At 38.4% G+C, this 22,525-nt stretch overlaps 1 protein-coding gene across 11 annotated transcripts in view; it reads right to left on the reverse strand.

The window, feature by feature from the left end:
* Nlgn1 (neuroligin 1) overlaps positions 1-22,525 on the reverse strand; it is an 899,837-nt gene that overhangs the window by 387,404 nt on the left and 489,908 nt on the right. The gene's annotated exons all lie outside the window — the stretch shown is intronic.

The raw sequence follows: 22,525 nt of genomic DNA on the forward strand, positions 1-22,525 counted from the left end.
AATGAAAAAAAAAAAAGGTATGTTAGTTAGGATGCATGGAAGCTGTAAGATGATATAAATTTTAAGGAGAGCCAGGTGATATATCCCTTATATCTCTATAGACTTATATTTCTATAAAGTTGATATACATAAGAGATGGAAGCTTATCAACTGTTAATGTATCATAAAGCACTTTATCAGATCCTTAATGAATCTAAAGTGGCAGAGACGTGCTTGAAGTTCATTGCTGAAGGATATAATGCCTGCTAACTTTCTCTAGATTAGTGATGATGAAAATGCCTGTCCATTTTTCACTATTATTTAAACCATTTGAATTGATAGCTTCATCCTGAGTGAACTGTAAGGCTGGGAGATGGTTCAGCAAGCAAAAGCACTTGCTAACAAATCTGAGGACTTGAGGTCCCATCCTGGGACAAGAGCACCCACCACTACCCCATCACTGACACTCACAGTGGAAAAGGAACTAAATATTATTTTTAAAGACTATGGGGGGGGAGGGAAAACTAAAGCTTTCATATTAATATTCTACCAGAGATTAAACTTTGGTAGAACATGAAACTCAGTGGGTGAACTGGGTACAGAAGGGAAGAGATACATAAAAATATGGACTAGCACAAAGAGCACACAAATTTTGGAGCTAGGCAATCATGGCTTCATGTTCAACCTCTCTGCTAAGCAAGTTGCATGATCATGATGTTAAACATATTACTTAAACTCTCTCCTTTTTAATATCTTAGTCTGTTAAAATGATTTCTACTAACATGTGAACTACTAATCTTATTTTGCATTGGAAATAAAGAAACTGAGCTGGTTAGGGTGCTTCACTTTCCCTACCTAGAAACAGGCAGTGCTGGAATTGATGACCCTTGTGCCTGATCTCATGCTATGAAGATTTTAATTCTATATTCTATTTACAGAGTAAAGCTTAATTTCCTGAGTAGACTTCAGGGAAACAATTAAATTACAAGGATAATCCATTGGCTAATGAAGAAGATTTTTATTTCTTTGGGGGTAAAAATTATCAAAATCCTACAGAGTCTATAATGTCATGCCCACAGCACTGGCATCAGTTTTGTGCCAAGGAAAGGTTATGTCTGAGAATTCCTCTGCCAGTTTCATGTTCCACTATAGGAAAACATGGTAAAGTGTGATTGGATTCACATCTGCTGTTATTGTTACCAAACATTTTTGTGCTTGCTTGAAATACTCTACATGATGTATTTCTTATCAAATCCATCAACACTGTCAGAGTTGGTAATGTAACTCACTGCTAGAGTGCAAGTGGCCACTGTAAGCCCAGGAGAGAGCTACATGAGAATTTTGTTACCTTCTCTTTTACAGATTTAGCAGATTTAGGATAATACCAGGACAAGAATGAGCAACATCAGGACCAAATGTCATTACTCCCTCTTGTCTACAAAGGTATCCTTCAGATCAGAGTCCAATCTCACTGCATAAGCACACAGTGCTAAAGTCTTCACGGTGTCTCAAAACTACATGAAATTCCAAAGTTCTGAGTGGGCACTCCCCTCAGGAAACCACTGGACCGGCAGTATTCAAGTCACCGTGAGAATGAGAAAGCAAAGGCAGCATGGTCCTGTCTCTGGGAGGATCAGCACGGCAACTCCAGCTCCACACTCACTCCCACACTGAGTGCCATAGTGAGCCTGTCACCCACCCACCTCAAGAGGCTCGTTGTGATGCAGTATAGGCAGATATTTTCTGTCAGATTTCCTCATCACCCTGGCAGACTACCCAGCATAGCCATCACACAAACATGTCTTCACATCCTTAGAGCAGATAAAGAAGTGGAGTACCCCAGAAGAAGAAAGGAGAGTGGATATAGGGTCCGCCTTCTTCAGCACTCATGTCAAAGAAGAAAACACTCAATGGGAGGAGATGTCATTTATGTGTGCCTGTCAGCATGTAACTAAAATGAGAACAGACAGTCACACATTAATAGCAGACATTGTCCATCTAGGAAAGAAGCAGCAATAAAAGTGCATAACAGGAAGTTAATGTTTTAACAGGAAACAGGAGGGAAGGGAGTCCAACCCTTGACAGCAGAGATAGTCTCATCTTCCTTTTCCAGGGCTGATATGGTCCCTCCAATCACTGTGAGTGGAACAGAACCCAATGAGAAGAAAAGAGAAATATGAAAGGAGACATAAAAAAACCAAGGGAGAACTTTACTTCTCTTTTATTTTTAAAAGGACATGTAATGTTGAAAACTATACGTGATGTCTAAAGATATTCCTAGGCAAACTGAAAGTGTTAGATTTTTGAAAAATAAAATTGACAGCCTGAAGTCACATAAGTTGAATATATTACAAAGTTCTTAAAAGTTTAAATTGTGCTGCCAGATATAAGTCCTCCAAAATTTCTCAAAAAAGTAAATCTCTACTTCTATACTTCAAAAATAATCTTTGTACCTGCTTAGAAAAAAAAAGTTCTTAGTGTTCTGAGTTTGTGCTGTGGGAAAAAAGGCTACAAGCAGTTTAAAGCCCCCTTCTAGAGAGCATGCAGGATCTGAAAGGATGTAATAAAAGATCCCCTCACAGCTCCCTGAAATATTTGACAGTCTTTCAAGGAATTTGGCTGAGACTGACATAGAGTCTCATCTGAGACTTTAAAATAGAAGACAAACTGTCCCAGCTTTCAGCAGACACTTCATTGTTTTAAGAGGCCCCATGTCACTCCTGGCCTGCAGGCATGCCTTCCTCCCCCCTCTGTGTCCTGCCTCTAGGCAACAGCACTGCAATGAAGAAAGCCTTCTTCACTGTTGAAGCCTCCTCATCAGAGGCAGCCACCAACCCCTTCAGTAAACAACAGAAATCTAGAAGCAGAAAGCTTACCTGGGTGAAGAATATAAGAGGCCTCTTCCTATGAATGCTATGAATATGTGCTGGAAACCTAATAATATATAATATCAGAAAACAATGATCAAATCTTTACAGTGCTGATGTCCCTCCTATGAACACACATGGACAAAGGCTGACCATCTAGCTGTCTTTGCCACTGTGAACTTAACCACCCTGTGTTCATCACCGTTTCCAGTCAGTAGCAAAGATCAGTTTGTTTGCTGTCCAAACCCTCTGCTGCATTTCATTCTCAATTCTCTTTCTTAGATCCTATCAAAATGATTCGGAATTGCTGCAAGTCTAAATGTTTGGACGAATGCCTAGCACTCCTGAAAGCCCACTGGGAGTTTCCCTGACCCTCATATGAACTACCAGTAGAACATACAACACCTGTTTTTGACCTGTTCACTTTTGGCCTCACAAGTCATTTCTCTTCACAAAACATGTAGAGATCTTTGCATGTACTATGTACATGAAACATAAACCCTTGAACACCAAGGGCTCAGTGAGGTGCTAAGCCCAAAGCTCCTTACAGCTTCCCCATAGCACTGTTCATTCAATTCTGTTTCTGTTGCCTCCCAATATCTTCTCTAAACTACTGTGTCTCACTCAGTATCTGTGCTCAGCCTTTTAACAGTATCTGGCTCACAGTCAGAAAATGTATCTTTGCTAAACAGATGATCTGATGTCATCATTTGACTTAATTCAGTAGATTCACAAAGGGGCTATAGATTTGTGTAATTACAATCATGTCCTCTCTTGGCCCAGACACAAGCCAAAATGCACTATCCCTGACTTGTTCTAAGGTTATACCAAGTAATATAAAAGAATAATTGTCTGTTGAAGGGATTTAATAATATTCAAATATAATTGACAGAGGCCTGCCAACTTTAAAACTGGGTTAAGTTGTTCAAAATTTATCTGTAATAACAAACAATCTTAATACTGGGGAAAAGGTGACATTATGAGGTGTCACTATCAAATTAGGTTGACCTGAAACTTTGACTTATCACATTTTTCTTTATCCTCACATACATTCTCTCAAGAACAATCTTTACAGTACCTAGAACAGTTGTTCCCACATCAACAGTAGAACAGAGGCATGAAGGTACTGGCTGTGTATACATGTATCTCTTCCCATGGGGAGAGATCAAGACATCCTATGCGAAAGCAACAACCTATGTGGACTTAGTTATTCTTGGGGCTTATTCTAAAAGGTCAGGGTAACCCCAAGACTAACAAAGGGGAGAAACTATCCAAGCTGAGAGGACTTAAAAAAATGAGATTGGGGAAAGGACCCCAGACCAGAGGTTTTCTTGAAATCGTGTAGACACTATTTAGTACCACTGAACCATAATCTCTCAAGGGCTTTGTGTATAAGAAGCTACATTTTGGTGGCCGACTGACCATGCATTTGTTGTAATACATCACACATTGGGATATCTGATTGTTAGTTTTATACCAGGTTTTCATTAAAATTTCTTAAGTATAAAAGTTGAATTGTAGACAAGCAAAATGTATCTGAAACCCCAATACAAACTGTAATGTTCTGAGACAAATGGCCCCCACTCTGGTAAAAGCAACTGCAGTGTGTCCTTTCAATTCAGATGTCTTGAAGGGCAGTCCAGTGATTCTCTGAGTAAATCAATAGAAATCCACAGCATCAATTCTCCTCTCCCGCCCCCACACACAATTTAGCACTTTGTGTAAATTTAGTTCATTTTCCAGTAAAGTTTCCAAAATGAAATAATCAAATCAGAATGTGTAGAGAACTGGGAAGAAGAACACGAGCATTTCCTAGTGCACACAGCAGGATGGTTTGTTACTTATAGGAAATCTGGAGATGAGGATAATATACACCTAAGTTTTACATATAGAATACAAATCCTGAGCAAGCAAAATAATAAATGTTTTGTAAGAGAGAGTGAACACAGATTAAGCATAATTTCCCCATTATTAAAATCTAATTCAAAATAAGCACATGTGCCAAACCACTGAGAGAAAATGAATTTTAAAACTTAACAAAAAAGTGGCCAGAGGGACTGAGGGAACCAGATGCAGAGATCCAGGGCCGGGCCCCAGGTGGAGCTCCAGGAGTCCAATTGGCGAGAAAGGGGAGGGATTGTATGAGCGAGAATTGTTGAGACCAAGGTTGGAAAAAACACAGGGACAAATAGCCAAATGAATGGAAACACATGAACTATGAACCAATAGCTGAGGAGCCCCCAACTGGATCAGGCCCTCTGGATAAGTGAGATAGTTGATTAGCTTGATCTGTTTGGGAGGCATCCAGCCAGTGGGACCGGGTCCTGTGCTCAGTGCATGTGCTGGCTGTTTGGAACCTGGGCCTTATACAGGGACACTTGGCTCAGCCTGGGAGGAGGGGACTGGATCTGCCTGGACTGAATCTACCAGGTTGAACTCAATCCTCAGGGGAGTCTTTGCCCTGGATGAGATGGGAATGGGGGGTGTGCTGGGGGAAGGTAAGGGGGGGAGGCAGAAGTGGGGAGAGCAAGGGAATCTGTGGCTAATATGTAAAATTAAATTAAATTATAAAATAAAAAAACCCCACAAAACATGTGGATAGGGAGGTCATAGTCCCTAGGGAGAATCTTACTACCTAACCCTCACCCCACCTTTTTTTTTGTTTTGTTTTGTTTTGTTTTGTTTTGTTTTTCGAGACAGGGTTTCTCTGTGGAGCTTTGCACCTTTCCTGGAACTTGTGTTGTAGACCAGGCTGGCCTCCAACTCACGGAGATCTGCCTGCCTCTGCCTCCCGAGTGCTGGGATTAAAGCATTAGCCACCACCGCCCGGCACTTACTACCCTTTCTTAGCTAAGTAGATGTAGCATCAAATTGCTTTCTAAACATCTGTGTTTATGCTCATAGACTAACGCTACTCACAAACTTAATCAGAGAAGCCTCTAGGCACAGAACAGTAGTGAATGCAGAAATTCATGGCTGCCCAAGATGCTGAGAATAAATGACAACTGAGCACTCAGTCCTAATCAAAACATTCCTCTAAGACTCAAAGCACATCCAAGAAGAGGGGCAGAAAGAATGTGAGAGACAGAAGGTAGAGAGGAAGGCTGAACAATATCATCTTCTATTCATGACACACTAGCTGCCATCATGAACTCACAGCAGCTATGGTTACCTGACCTAGGCCTGTACACGACTGCTCCTGTCAACAGTTAGCCATGGATGGAGGAGGGACTCGTGGAGATCCACCAGTCCTTGTTGAACTAGTGTCTACTGATAGATTCTGTGAAGGGGGGTCATTTGCTTCAGTTGTGTACCCAGTGGTGACCCCAAGAGTCCAACGGACAGTTCCAAACCCATGGTCATACCGATGGCCCTGGGATGTGGGCCACAAAACAAACAAACAAAAAATGACAAGAATGTGGGAAAGGGATTTGTAGGGAATGTGTTGACTGGTAGGGGTTGGGAGGGAGATAGAAAAGGATATGGCTCTGAGTAATCAGAATGTATTATGTGCATGTATAACCATGTTAAAGAATAAACTTAGTTATTAAAAATGTGAAAAAAAGTGACCAGAGAAAAATACTTGCTTCCAAACATTGTGTTTATTTATATTTTTATGCCCTTTAGTGATGAATTGCAAAAACAACTGAATGTGTTGAGTTTCTTTACTGAAATTGGCTACATAGAACTCATGTATATACTAGCAAGAACATAGGCATGTAAACTGTTAATGCATTTTTTGTGACATTCTTCATTTAATACAGGAAGGGAAGGTCCCAAAAATAAATCTAGGTAGAATTTAATGTTGAGAAATCAAATTCATTAAATGAGCATTCTTTAAATTGGAGTTTAAATTCTTCTAATTCCTAAGAGAATTGATAGGTAATTTTTCTTCATATTGTTGCTGTTTTCTTGAAGATTTTTCCCAATGGTCTAAGATCAGCCTCTTGATATCTGGCTCTGAAACAAGGCTGTGTTAGTTAGTCACTTGTATTGTCCTTGAAAACGTTATTTAATATTCACCAAGTTTTCTCTGCAGCAACATGGGGGGAAACACTACCTTCCTCTCTACTAGAGCTCCTATAGTGGTAAAAGAAAAATGATTGACAACTGACTGTGCCGTTTATCACACTGTAGGATTATCTTACTGGTGAAAGTGGGCACTGCCCATCTGATCATTGTCCATAGTCCCCATTCTAAGTTTTTCTTCCTTGGAAACCCCCAAGGTAGTTTGGAATTTGAACAAATTATTTCAGTTGAATCTTGTCTTTTAGAACTGAGAGGTTGGATTGTTCCTTTTCTTTGTGAGTTTTTGTGGTAAAAAAGTTTTATGTAGATTTTTTTTTAACCATGAAAACTCACAGAGAAAGGGAATAATCGAGGTATATCACACAAAATCCCATTTAGTAATTACTGGAAACAGAAAAGATTCATGGAAAAATTTGTGAATTCTCAAATTCATATTCACCCATATTTGTCAGACCCTCATCTTGGGATAATTGTTTCCCCTTCTTGTTGGTACCGTGCATCTCTATAGAAGTGGGTTTTTTGGCATGAGGGCATTCTCATCCCTCCTTGGTAACATATACATCCAGAACCTTGGGCAAGCCCTACACAGGTAACTGTCTTCATCTGAGACACTTCATATTACAGGATGAATTATGCTATAATATGAAAAGCTGGGTCTATTTAAAAAGCATGAAATTGACAATGAATGTATTTTAGGACTCAAAGTAGAATACACAATATAATTATGAGGTCTCATCTTGATTTTCCATGTCCTGAATGTTATTCTTCAAAGTCTTTTTAGTAGTTCCAAATATTTACCCCTTTTCCTTTGTATACTGGTGAAGGGGGGGGACATGAAGAGCACGAGGCTCATGGGCGCTCTTGACTATTTCTGGAGATGACTGAGAAATAGATGACTGGAACAGGTACTCTCTTAGGAACTTCATTAAATGCAACTGTATCATTTGTTTTCTTCCCTTGTTTATGTGTTTCCTAATTATCTCATGCAGACATTTGATATCTTTAAATAGTTATAATTGAACAAAACACACACACACACACACACACACACACACACTTATATTTGAATTTGATCAAGTCAAAGGCATGAATTAAGCTGTGAAATAGAGCAGCAGTGTGGTTTTGTAGATGAATAAGTAACTGCTCAAGGACACCAATGGGAAGTGCTTGAGGCTTGGCAGGCAGTAGCACCCCTGCAGGAACTGCTCAGGTCTCCCATGGACAACCTGTGGAAGAGCAGGAGAGGCTGTGCCCCCATCAAGCTTACTCACGATAACCTGCATTTCCATAATTCTCACCAGTCCCAAATATTCTCCTGGGTTTACCCAACCACTTCAAATATAAAAAGCATTTTGACTGGGGACATATAAATCAGCTGTTAGCTAGATTTATTCTGTGGGAAATAATTTTTTATCCTGGTTTGACCTAGATAATCCAGTTTATGTAGATTTATGCAAAAAATAATAAAAACTAAAAAAATACTTAAAATTCAAAATTCAATTGTTTTCAACCAAAGAATTTAATAAAATAAAGATGTTTCAAGATTTATTTTGTTTCTTAAGAACATTAGTTTAGTCTGTTTATGTTAGTCATTCTGTCATTTTGAAAATGACTGGTTGAAAAATTTTAAATGTATATGTTTTAGTCATTAAAATGATCAATACAGATACTGTTCAAGGGCTACATTAAGTTTGCCAAGGTTTCTATTATCTGATAATGTGATTATGTTATTTAAAGGTATATATTCCCAAACTGCTAAATATGACTGTTCCCTGGATAACAAATAGAATTCTAGTTTGATAAAGGCAGAGCCAGCACAGCAGAGCAAATGTAGAGGACCAAGACTGCCATTAAACTTGTTATTTCAATGAGGAAATTCTCAGAAGTGTATAAATGTACTATTGTCTCTTTAAGCTGAACTGTTTTAATAGAGTACCTTATAATAATTTAATCTCCTTTGAAATAACTCTCTCTACTCTTTTGTTTAAACCTGATTCTATTGCTGCTATTACTTTCAACACTCTATTTCAACTCTACCTGACTGGACCATAGCATAATTTCATTTTTCACCTAAACTTTTATCTGTTTAAAGCCATTGGGAGAGTTTGATTTTGTGTAGTTTGTTTTTTCTCCTTCAGGGTGTTGATTCTGTATCTGATAGTCCATTTATTATAATGAATATCTGTGGTTAGTACTTTGTCAAAGTAGTACTCTACCCTACTACTAAAAAAGACCACAATTCACAGTGGCAGGTTTATTGCAGAATTTGTTAGACACTAATTAACTATAAAGCCTACACAAGTATCAAACAGGAACAGCAGGAGTCAAAACAAGAAGTCCACTAGATTCACCAAAGCTGGAACCAACTAGACTCGTCCAGAAGGAATATGTTCAGAATCCAACTAGATTCTTCAAGGAAGAGAAAATTCAGTAATTATAGGAGTAAGGGCACAATCTCATTAAATCTGAGGCTGCAGACGAAACTCTCTGCCATGGCATTTGCTGATTACAGTGGTGTAAGTTATCTCACCAGGACTCTTTGCAGCTGTAAGTGTGATGTCTTTAATACAGAAGAGAAAAGGAGGAGGTACGTGCTTTTGTTTCCTGTAACATGTATGAGCTGGTTCAGAATTTCACTGTCTCATACTAAATAGAGAAACTGTTGTGACTTTTCTGCTAATACCTAGAAGACAAACTGACCATCAAAAGGAAAATTATTGCAAAACACTGAACTTAAATGCATATTTAAGAAAAACCTATAAATATATGTGACACAAATCTTAAAAGGTCTTATTAATTAAAAAAAAAAAAACCAGAGTCAGATATTGAGTAAAATCTGATGATCAGAGAAATAGAACAAGCCAACCATGTTCTTACCTCTACGAAATCCTCAGCCTCAAGAGCCTCTGAGTCCTCACCCCTGAGGGTCTCAGTTGAACTGCTGTTTAGTTCCTGTCTCCTCAGGCCTTATATACTGTTCTCCACCCAGCCATGTCACTTCCTGGGATTAAAGGCCTGTGTGCTTTCCAAGCAAAGGCATGAGATCTCAAGTGCTGGGATTAAAGGCATGTGCCACCACTGCCTGACTCTGTTCCCAGTGTGGCCTTGAACTCACAGAGATCCAAAAGGATCTCTGCCTCCCAAGTGATAGAATTAAGGATGTGTGCCACCACTGTCTGGCCTCTATGTTTAATCTAGTGGCTGGCTCTGTCCTCTGATCCCCAAATAAGTTTATTAGGGTACACAATACATCACCACAAATATATATTATGAAATCAGCAAAATGTATGTAATAAAGGTGAAATCTAGAAAATAAATAATCACTTCTAAGTGTCAGTGAAATATGATTTTTAAGACATAATATTTTACTAGTTATTTATCTACTCAGTCACAGCAATTTAAATAGCATCTTGAAATTCATTTCCTTTATGTACGGCTTTTAATTTTTTCCCAGTGTTAACTTTTGCTGTGCACGATGGTTTTTCTAAATGCAAATCCAATTGATTGCAATGATTCATGTACCCCAAAGGGGGTAAGAACACCATGATGTTCTATTAGCTTTGATTTGTTTCAAGAGTGTTGTATGTTCATGGCCAGGAAAAGGGAAATCCATGTGCTCACTTGCAAAACTATGTCTTAAAGCTCATTTACTTCAATGAATAGACTTAAATATTTACGTTTATTTTTCCTTCACTACTTAGAGAAAACACTTAATTTTGCATTCAGAATACTATGACATAGGATGTTACCTAACCTGGATATAGTGAAATTAGCATGTAGATGTCCAGGGGATTGGAGATAAAAACTATTAAAATAAAATTATTAGTATGAAGTATGCCTGAATGGGCTCATGTCTAGAAGCTTAACTCATCACACCTCCAGTAATCTTATTGCTGAATGCTAGAAAATTCTAGAAGTCTCTTGAGCATACACATGCAGAAGTTCAACAAAGTTTTCAGGAGCTACAAAGGGCAGCAGCCATATGGAAGTATGCATTATGAGAGAAGGTACCAAATTTTACTACCTCACATGAATTAGGTGGTTACTTAGGAAGACAGCAAGTGTTCATGATTTTCTTGCAAAGGCATCAATTTAGGTGAAGATCAGAATTTCAAAGAAGGGAAAAATTGAGACTTGATCTTGAAAAATACTGTGAAACAAAGAGTAAAAAATAAACAAACAAAAAAATAAAAATAAAAAATGAAACAAACAACAATGAAAACCAGTGAGTTGTTCAAAACTGTATGGAAACTAAATTAATCAAAATTCCTGAAGTTCTAGGAGAGAAGTCAGCAAATGTGAAAGGGAATAATCCTGGATAAGAAATAATATTTGACAAAGAAGATCTTTGGGGACCTTCAATGTAGACTGGGTAGGAAATAAGAGTAGTTTATGGTAAGGGGTTGATGGGTTGCATTTAGTCATACACTTGAGGAGAGAGTCACTTTGGGATTACTAACTGACAGACAAGTTCAATGACAGGAAGCAGGAAGTTTGGCAAGAAGGAAGTTTGTGATCGAATGAAATAAAGGATGACAACAATGACCTCTAGTTGAGTGTGAATTTGATGGGGTGAGAAAAAGGAATGAGAGGGATGTTACAAAGAACACATGGTAAGAGCTGGAGATTTCAGGGCCGGATGATGCCTCATTATGAAGCACGTCAGTGTCCATAGGGTTGGCATGGGGGCAGGAGAGGATGGAATGGGAAGGGGAATGGAAAGACTGAAGCCATGTTAGGAATATGTTAGGAATGTATGCAAACAGGGCCTACTTGGCCCTACTTAATAATAGATGGTGTTTCCCTTTAAAATAACAAATAGAAAAGACTTTAAACTTGACAGGGGTTGAAGTGTCATCCCATAGCAGGACATCTCACAGTAGAAACAAACAGACTTGAAGTAATTTATTACATTCAATGCAAATCTATTTATGATATCTCACAGCAAGCTACTTAGATGACTTGATCTAAAGCAGGGTGCCTTAGTTCCAGATTCATCAGATGTCCATCTTGTACCAGGAACCTTCCAGGTAGGCAGGCACAAGTTGCTTTTCATGTTGGCAGAAAAATTCCTCCTTAAAATGGGTGTGAAATTATCCTTCCTGTGCATCCCTGAATATGTGACCTCATGTGGCAAGAGAGACTTTGTAAATGTGGTATCTGGGTGCAGTCCATGTAATCACTCCAGTCTTTAATGTGTGCGTGAGAAAGAAGCAGACAGAATGCATTCACAGGAAGTGAACCATAAGCTGCGATGAGCCCTTAGTCCAACACTGGGAAAACACTAAATTTGATCTACATTTCTCCAAAATGGTGAAACAGACACATTACAGCCCATCACAATGATGTTTCAATCATAGTCTAGTAAGACTAGGTCAGAGTTTTTAGTACTCAACTATAAGATAACAAATGTGTGCTTTCTTAATTTGCAAGTCAGTTCATGACAACAACAGAAAACTCATTCATTGTAAGACCCTGAAGCATCTAAAAGAGTGCTTATATAACAAATATCAAGGAGAGAAATTCCAGTTTCTAATGTGTCTGGTTCTTATATATTTGAGCGTCTGAAGATCAAATATGGTTGGTGATTGCTTAGAGTGTCTTCCTTTTATTCATACTCCCTTGACTTCCCTGAGGCTGCCAAGTTAGTCATCCAGTAGGATTAAGCTAGCTATGTATTATTAATAAATAAGACAATGATAACGGTAATAACAGTGATGTTCTGCACTAAAAGCTTTATTAAGTCTTTACCAAGTCTATCAGGGTACAAAAGAGCAAGTAACTAGGTCACCCCAAGGTACAGAAGGAAAGAGGTGGTAGAGACAATTTCTGGGATTTGAAAAGGTAAAAACAAATTTAAAATTTAAAAGACTGAAGGGGCATTTCAGACAGACAAAGGCATGAAAAAAGTGAAGAGACTGGAATTTTCTCACATCTCAAAATAACAAGTGAAGTAGCAAGGGGTCAGCGATATTGTTGGGAGGTATATCAGGTAAGAATGTCTGTGACATTAAAAGGAGCACAGGATTTGTAAATAATCAGCATGCTGCTGTAGAATTTTAAGCAGAGAAAAATAAGACAGCATTTCTGCTTTTTGAATGGTATGAAGGACAAATGCAGAAAGGCTGTGCAGAGGTGAAGAAACAGCCTTCAGGTCCACATAGTAATAATTATGCAAAAATTAATTAAGGCCTCAGGCAACATGTTAGACATAAGGAGAAGATCTAAAGTGCTTAGAAAGAATGTGTTGGATGGATGTATTTTTAGGTGAATGATCATTGAGGGAAAGGCCAAGGGTCGTTCCTAGCCGTTATGCTCATCTTGACTATGAGTTTGTGCTGAGTCTTAGTACTTTAGTGCTGCTAAGGTTCTTCTTTGGATCCTACTCTGTGACCTTCCCCACAAAACTATGAAGGAAACAGGATTGGTGTAGCCATGCCATTGGTGAGATATGCTCAAACAAATCTTCAAAAATCAGAAGAGCCTATGTCAGCTGAGCTGAACCCATACTGCAAGCGATCACAGAACCCACTTACTTCTACAGATACGCTCTTTGGCCTGTCCGTTGTCTCTGCAAGCTTAAACCAAGGTTCCTGGTTGCTTATGTGAAGTATCTCTAACTAGAAATTTTTAAAAAGAGAGATGAGTAGCCAGAGGGTAGAAGTGTCTTTAATGTGGGGAACTCAGGCATCTATGAGACATCTCAGTAGCCAAAGCTCTTGGTATTGTGGGTCTGACTTGAATGGTAGGAGATACTGTCTCTTATCTATTTCTCATGCTGAGCCAAAAGTTTCTGCAACCAGAAAGCATACAAGAGACAAGGGACAGGCAAATCAAAGCTATTGTGCAGATTAATTTCAGATTTAAAGGGGGAAAAAAAGTGTTTCCCAATCTTCAAGGTAATACAATATCGCCACCTACTGTAATTGTTGCCAAGGAAAATATATCTTCCAAGACAGCTTGTAAGCTAGCTGTGGGCTTTGAATCTGTGTGCATTCATGCCTTTGCCTTTCTCTCTACCTGCTAGAGAGTGCTTGCCCCATTTCCTTCTGCCTTCCTTCTAACCTAGAGTTAGGATGCACAGCTGACCGGGGCGCTGCCACTGTCTATGAATTGGAAATCAGATCGCGTAGTCTCTGTTTCTTACCTGCCACTGTCCTCACTTGGTTTGGTTTTCTCTGGTTCTGAATGCAGGGCTAGAACTTACTGAAGTGTGGGAAGTAACATGCTCTGGGGACTGAGTTGTTTACGTGTAAGCTAGAGTGACTGGTATTTATCGTACACTGTTACTCTGCCAGTCAAAAGGGGATGCAGATATGAATCCTATGTAAGGGAATCTTTAAAACATTTTCTTCATCTCAGCTAACATTCAGAAAGCATATAATACATCTGAATAAGTAGATGATTAAGAAGACATATAAAATGAACCTTAAGATGTTTGGTTAGTAGTCTAGGGTGGCATGCATGAAGAGCTGGGTTCAATTCTCAGCACCTTATAAACTAGATGTTTATAAGGTTCTAGCATTTAAGTTGTGGAGTCATAAAGACTAGAAGTTCAGGGTAATCATCAGCTACATAATGAGTTTGAGGCCAGCCTAGGCTATATGTGAAGGTACATAAAATGGAAACAACAGAGAACAGAGATGGCAGGATGCTTCAGGGAATGACAGAGAGTTAATAAGGAACATTTTCAAAGAGCGACCTCCTAGCATCATCCTGGGTTGTTTAGGGATCTCCATGGGACCCTTTATGTGCACTGCTGAACAGAATATAACCCAGTCCCAACACAGGAAGTCTTGCCTGACTACAAAACATCGCCAGTTCAGACTCAGCATCCTCCATTATTAGGTGTTCAAACTAGGGTCACCCCCACAGATTCCAGGAAGTTTCCATTTTGCTAGGTGTCCACATCACCCTCCATGTCCCTCAGTTCCAGTTACCTCTCCCTGCAGTCTCCCCCTTCACCACCACCCTGTTCCACCTGTCCTCATCCTAACCCACCCTGGATGATTCCTGCTTTCTTGCTTGCACTATGTGCAGGACATGGTGGCACAGAACTTGTGGGAGTGGCCACCAATGTTTTATTTAACTTAAGGCCCACACCACGAGAGGGAGCCCATGCCCTACACTGCTTGGATGGCCAGGAACTAGAGACTGGATGGCCCATCGACCTAGGGTAGAACCAAACTGGCAAAACAATACAAAACAAAAATCAATGAAATGATTCCTAGTGATACTCTTAATGGAATTTTGCTATACTCATAGATCAGTGCCTTGTTCAGGTGTCATCAGAAAGGCTTTCCTGGGCAGCAGATGGGAGCAGGTGAGACATCTAGACATGAGAGAGAGAGAGAGAGAGAGAGAGAGAGAGAGAGAGAGAGAGAGAGAGAGAGAGAGAGAGAGAATAAATTAGAGGTCCCCATCAGGTCCCTCACCTCAGAGATCAGGGAGGAGGAGGAGGAATGACTGTAGGAGTCAGAAGTGATGGATGATACCAGAAAAACATGGCCCACTGAATCAATTAAGCAGGGCTCACATGGTCTCACACAGAGACTAAAGCAGGAAGCTTGGACCTGCACCAGTATGCACCAGGTCCTCTGCATATATGTTAGGACTGACAGCTTGGTGTTTTCTTGGGACCCTAATAGTGGGATCAGGTGTGCCTCTGACTCTTGTCTGCTCTTGAGACTTTTTTCTACTACTAGTTGTCTTGTCCAGCCTCTACATGAATACTTTTGCCTTGTCATATTGTATATTGTTTTGTCCTGTTTGGTTCTCTCTTGGAGGTGGGATCTTTTCTGAAGATGAAACAGAGGGAGAGTGGATCTGAGAGACAGGGGAGTTGAGAAGAGTAGAGGGAGGGGAAACTGTGGTGGGGATGCATTGTATGAGAGAAGAATCTGTTTTCAATAAAAAAGAAACTAAAGTAGAAATACCGAAAGTAAAATAATAAAATATACTTAAATATACATGACAAACTCTCACAGTTTTGACATTAAACATACTTTAGAGAAGTAAATGCTAGAAAGATAGGTGGTTTCTCATGATTATAAAGTTTCCTTCATAAATACCACAGAGGTAGCCAAGAATAAGAATAACTTAGAGACCTGAACCTCCACTGGTCTGTTCACACAACCTTCTTTGAACCATACCCGGAAAAATGTTGGGAACCTGGGACATGCCCCACCCCCATGCATTCAGCTGCACACACAGTTGACTCGGAACAATAGGGAAAACTTAGGAAGGAGAGTAAAAGACCAGTCCTGCCAAGACTAGTTATAGACTCATGCCCAATGAGTAAGGCAAAACGATGCTGCCAAAAGAACTTCGAGGAAGAATCTCTGATTTACTGCTGTATGCTTAGATAAATGATTAAAGTTAGATGCATTATGGGAAGTGACAATCACAGAAGAAAATAAGGATTTATTTATAATTGGATCAGTCAGTTGAGATAGAGAACCACATAAACTGTGCCCCTTAACCAACAAACCCCTCTTTTTCTTGAACTTCATGAGAAGAAGCTGGAAAAGAATCTGGTCTTTGTACCATCACAAATGTGGCTCTTGCCAGTCTTGACAGTGCATTTCTTATCTGCATATTGGCTTTGTTTTGAATGAAGTCACAATTTACTTTTGCAAATCTGTGTAAGCTCTTATATTTTGGCCCTCTGGGTAAAAATGCAAGAACTGAGAAACCTAACCCCAACCCATCAGCAATGCAACCATCATATTCACCGTGCATTTGGAATGATGATTCAGGCTATGGCCTTCTCTTCCAAAAACATAGCTACTGTGACCTTGTCCGCAGATGAGCTTTGTGCCATTTAGGGCACTTTCTGGGATATTCATTCATCAAGTATTTATTACTCACAGCAAGGTGTGAGGAATTGTGCTAGAAGCAATTTTGTCTTTTCTGAATGATGGGCATTATTGTGACTGGATGAGGACAGAGCTGTGGGGTGTATTTAGGAGTGGTATAATTAGATTTTCTTTGAGCCACATGGTGAGCAAGACTCAGCCTTTCTAAATCTGAATAAACTCTGAGAAGATCAAGGAGGTTCCCACACACTGACTGTCCTGGTTATTCTAAGACTAGAGTTGGCAAATGGCTTTGGACATGGCAGCAATATTATCCTTATGGCTCAAGGTTTGTGGGCATCTATGGCAAGGAGATGGATTTAGGCATTATAGTGAAAAAGATACAGGTCAAGGTCAGCATATGGGGAGAGTAGTGTCCTGGAAACAATCGTAACATGCAGGAAAAAGCAGAACTATTTTAGGTTTATAATTTGACTAAATTAAATTCTCTAAAGAGATTTGAAAACCCTTGGCTTTATAAATATCCAAACAGTTTTCTGACTATGAAGATAACTTTAAAATTAACCTAAATACCACAGCAAATTAAGGAGCCTCTGAGGAGATACTGATACCAAAGCCACACAATGCTTCCAATTGGGAACTCAAAGTGACTTTTGATTATTAGGGCAACTTCACACGAAAGAGAATTCAAATAATAATCAGGGCACAACATTCTTATGTGTAATATTACAATTGTCTTTGGGAGTTTGTATTTGTTTGCTGGTGTTGCCTGCCAGCCTTCAGGATATCTCTTTATAGTGCAGACTATGTAGCCTTGTGTCTTTCTATTTCATCACAGGATTCCTTCTGGACATGGAACTGCCTTGGCTAGATGAGGGTTGCATTCCTGCAAAGACTCAACATGGCAAGATCACGTCTCCTTGATCTCCATTATTCTCTGCTCTAATCTATATACTATTCCTTCAAGAAAAACACACAGTGATGAAGGATTCACTCTTTAACAGGCAACCAGCTTTTAGCTTTTGCCCCACAATCACTTCATTGAACTGTAATTACAGGTGCAACCAACTCTTCCTCAATTTGTAGTTGAAAATTGCCACAGCACACAGATTCCAGCATATTTTAATGAAGTATCTTATCAGAGCAGCGGCTTCAATTGCCACATGTGAGCAAGTGCTCAGGTTCTCCATTAGAAGCCAGAATTTGGATGGGTTTATAACTGGGAAGTAAACCTTTTCGTCAGGTTGAAGTAGGGCAAAAAAAGGTTTTAGCTTTAAGAGTACCTTGTTATTTCATAATAATAAATCAATTTTCCCTCAAGATCAAAGTGCAATAACAATTTTCTTCTGAAGGTATCTCCTTGTATTTCTCCAAGTTTATATAAATAACCACCTTTCACACATTTATATCTAGAAAAATCATTTGCTTGGGGTCAGGGAAAAAGGTTCAAGGGAAAGGCAGTTGAACATTTGTGCACAGCGCTAATGCAATATCCATAAAAGCCAGATAGGCTCTGTACTGAGAAGAATCTGTGTGGCCTAGGCACAGGCTTCTCACACAGAGAAACAGCCTTCTCATACACAGGTTCCATTGCCCACAAGTGGACTGGAGAGGCATGAAGGGGTGAATCCTGCCAATCATCTCACTAGAAAATGAAAAGCAATGAAGGGCAAGTCAGGGGAATGAATATCAATATGAAAATATGAACAGAGGAGGGATGATTTCCTGAGATATAGAAAAATGGGTATTTTACAAAGGAAATTCTCCATAATGCTAGCACATTGAGAAACTTGAATGCCTTTTGGTTTCAGATTCCCACTATACATCTCTCACACTTATGTGGGGTAATAAAAATTATTATTAGATCTCCAGAATGGACTCAAGTGACTTTATATAATTATATATATACACACATACATCGACACGCCTCATCATTTTTGAGAAAAAGCCACCTCCTTCTACAAGTTGTTACATTTTCACCTATAAACTTGAAGAATTTAAATGTTTTCTTTTTTTTGAGTCATTCATGACTAGAGTTGGTGATAGTGATTTTTTTTAAAAAATAATCTTTATCGATCATATCTATCTATCTATCTATCTATCTATCTATCTATCTATCTATCCATCTATCTGTCTATGTACCATGTCTCTGTGTGTGCAGGCAAAAGCATTCCATAGTGTGTGTGCCAAAGTGGAGGTCAAGGACAACAGGCAGGAATAGGTTCTCCCCCTGTTACCTGGTGGGTCCTGGTGCTGGAAGTCAACATCAGGCTTAGCAACTAGCATCTTTACCTGCTGAGCCACCTCACAGGGCAGGTGATGATGCTTTTTAAACTTCATGTACCATATTTCCTTTGCAGGATATGTGTTTTATTGGATGAGTCTGAATTCAACAGCTTCTCACCCAGTACAACTAGTCCTTCCTGCTGCTGTGAGCAGCCACACAACCCTCTGCGTTGCCAGACCTTCTGTTTGTCATGTTCTTTTATTCCCTTTCATGTGTCATTGCCTTTCAGTTCCCACCATCCTAGGTGTCTTCTTTAACATAAATTAGAAAACATTATTTTAACATCACTTAACAACAATAACAACAACAAAATACTTTTATTTCTTGACAACCCAGAGAAATGGATTCTTCTCAAAGAAAACAAACTGCTTTAAAAACAGCACGTCACAATTAAATAGTCACGTTGAAAAGCTTCATAATGAAAGGCATTAACCTCTTGGCATGTATCCCCTGACCTCCTTTTCACCCTCTGTGTCAATGTCCCCAGTGTGGAAGTGGCAGAAGCTAACTTGGTGGCCACTGTTGAGCAGGACAGGTCAGAAAGGCAAAATGGCTGCAAGACCAGCTAATTGCATCTGCGCTCTCCCAATTGCATCTCAGCAATCGTCTTGTCAGAGTGCTGATAAGCAAGGCTCTACTTGCTTATATGAAGCTTTGAAATTATGCTTATTATTGCCATGATCTCAAAAAGGAAAATTATTATTATTATTCCTTCCCATGGCCTACTTTCACACTGAACAATTATGACTTCAGATGAGAAATAACAGTTTCATGTCAAAATGCTCATACATTTATGGAAATACATAGCTGTCATTCAGCACAAAATTAGAAGCCTTCAATTTTCATCTCAAAATCATTCTGCATGCAAATACTGAATACAAACACCAAAATTGTGTAGCTGGTTTGAAATGCAGCCTTCTTTCCTGATAACGGAAAGTTTCCAGGCAGAGCAGTTAATTAACGACTACATCATGAAATCCCTGCCTTTGCACATGTCTTGTAAACTATGAACCGACAATAGTTCACATTCAAATGATAAAGAGGTTAACCTCTGAGCCCTGATTTTAATTGGAACATCGCATCCCTGAAATACTCCTAAAACACTTAATAATTCCTTCAGGAGTTAAAACAAAATACATATGGGCACATAATTCAAGGGTGAATATTTTACCTAATCTATATTTAGATTCAAGTTATTGGTGCTTGTATCTACCTAACCTAACAACCTGAGTTCGATCCTTTGAACATAGTAGAAAGAAAGAACTGACTCAGCAGTCTATCTTCTGACCTCCACACATGTACCAGCAGCACATGCTTCCCCCCTTACCCACATACATGCACACAAAATAATTATATGAATACATGTCATTTTCAAAAGCTTATAAGATTCAGTTATTCATATTAATAACACATAATTTGAAAACAAATTTATTTGGAATAACCTAGATTAAATATTATGAGCCATCATCCAAAGATGATGATGATGATGATGATAATGATGATGATGATTGTTATTATTATTGTTAAAGTGAGCACAATATAAAAACCTGATCACCACTTTTAGCTTATGATGCTTTCAAAACCCATCAGCATCTTATTGTGCTTTAGGTTATCTACTATTAAATCAATTACTGTTACCTAAGGAATGCTGCTCTGCCTATAATTGAGAGTCCTGGGAACAGACTAAAGAGGAGTGTCTTAACTCACACTTTCCTAACTCTCTTCCTCTTGAGTGGACATCAACATATCATGCCCTCTACTGTTATAGGCAGCAAGCCTTTCTTCATGATGCAGCTGTGTTATTTAAGAATTAGATATAATTAGAAAATCAGCTAAAAGTGGTTTAGAAACTTCCAATCAGTGTAAATATGTTTGTTACTAGCAAGTGATTTCAGTTTTCATTAAGCTAGTAGTGGTAAAAGTGGTTTTCCTTGATGCTGTGGCTTTGGTTAACTTTTCTGACTAAAATCTTCCAAATAGAACTTGTTTTTAAAAAGTTATTAAAATTATAGGAAAGCTTGGAGACATCCATCAGAGTTCGTCATCTTTGGAAAATAAAGATGTTTCACTAGCAAATATAAAAACAGATTATATTTTAAAACTAACTACACAAAAATAGTGTTAAGAGTACTGTAAGCAACAAAACACTACACTGATAAAACATTCCAAGTGAGCCTAATTATTGGAGCTTTCTTGTAGAACTCAGCCTCTAATTAAAGGAGACTTCCTGTATATCAGTTAAAAACATTTTAATATATAACTGGTACACAAAGTAAAAATTAGCATTTTAATCTGTTCCAATAATAAATTTTAATTGCATTTTAATCTGTTCCAATAATAAATTTTAAAACAATTATTTGATGTTTAGAATAAAATTTACTAAATCTTGAGATGGAGAGTATCATCTCTACTTTAAATGGCATCAGTGAGATTCTCAAAAGTAATAGGACTTAAGGACAGCAGAGGTCAATCAAAACACACACTTTATCTCAAAAGGAATGAAAAGTCTATACAGTAATTAATTCATTAAAGATTGTGATAAACACTGAGTATTAAGTTTTTACTTCCATACCACAAGATAAACATCTCAAGTTACGCCAATGAAATATAGACACATTCTGCTGCTGCTGCACTGTGAAATCCAACCAATGAGAGCCATTTTTCAAAATCCATTTTTCATTGAACTCTGTATGTAGTCTCATACAATTCAAGACAACTCATTATGCAGACTGATTGTGGAGGCATGTGGCAGGTTATGTTTATTGCCTTTGATCATCTCTGGTCATGCACATATTATACCCCTACAGAGTCAAGAGACAACTTTTTTTCTAACAAAGAATTGCCTGAGCAAGAACAACAAAATGATATTTATAAAAATGAAATATTTGTCAAAGGTATTGATGGTTTCTACTCAATTGTAGTATAAATTTATTATCAAAATGCAGTGTTAGAATTATTTTGCCTTAAAATGTTCCAATTTATAAATGCTGTATAAATACAACATAGATGCTACTTACAACTTAAGAACTACAGAAACCCAGAAGCAGAATAACCCTCATCCTTGTTGCTTGCTGAATAGTCTGTCTTTATAAGAAAAAAAAAAAAAGTTACAAAACGAACTGATAGGAATATTGACTAAAACATAGACTGCAGAGTATTTTATGTTATTAGAAACTTTATTTCTTTTTTATGACATTTTAACCTCTAAGATATTTAAAAGGATCATCCAATAATAGTAAATTGGAGAAAAATAAAACTAAGAAAATTATTGATCAACTTTCACAATGCAACTCATCTTAAGATTTTGAAATATATCCATTTTCATTTTTGTTTGCACATCCACTTATACAGCTACACTCACTGTTTCTCACATTTTATGTGGGAATTTTACACTTTAGAACATAACTAATGACTTTCTGTGGTTATTTGTGCATACTGCCATTACATATGCATAAGATTCTGCATATATGTAATGTAAATGACCTAAGTATTTCTATATCAAGGTGTTATGGAATATGTCAGCTTTTTAAAAGGACTGAAACAAA

The sequence above is a fragment of the Peromyscus leucopus genome, chromosome 6 (assembly GCF_004664715.2).
Source record: "Peromyscus leucopus breed LL Stock chromosome 6, UCI_PerLeu_2.1, whole genome shotgun sequence".
Lineage (NCBI taxonomy): Eukaryota > Metazoa > Chordata > Mammalia > Rodentia > Cricetidae > Peromyscus > Peromyscus leucopus.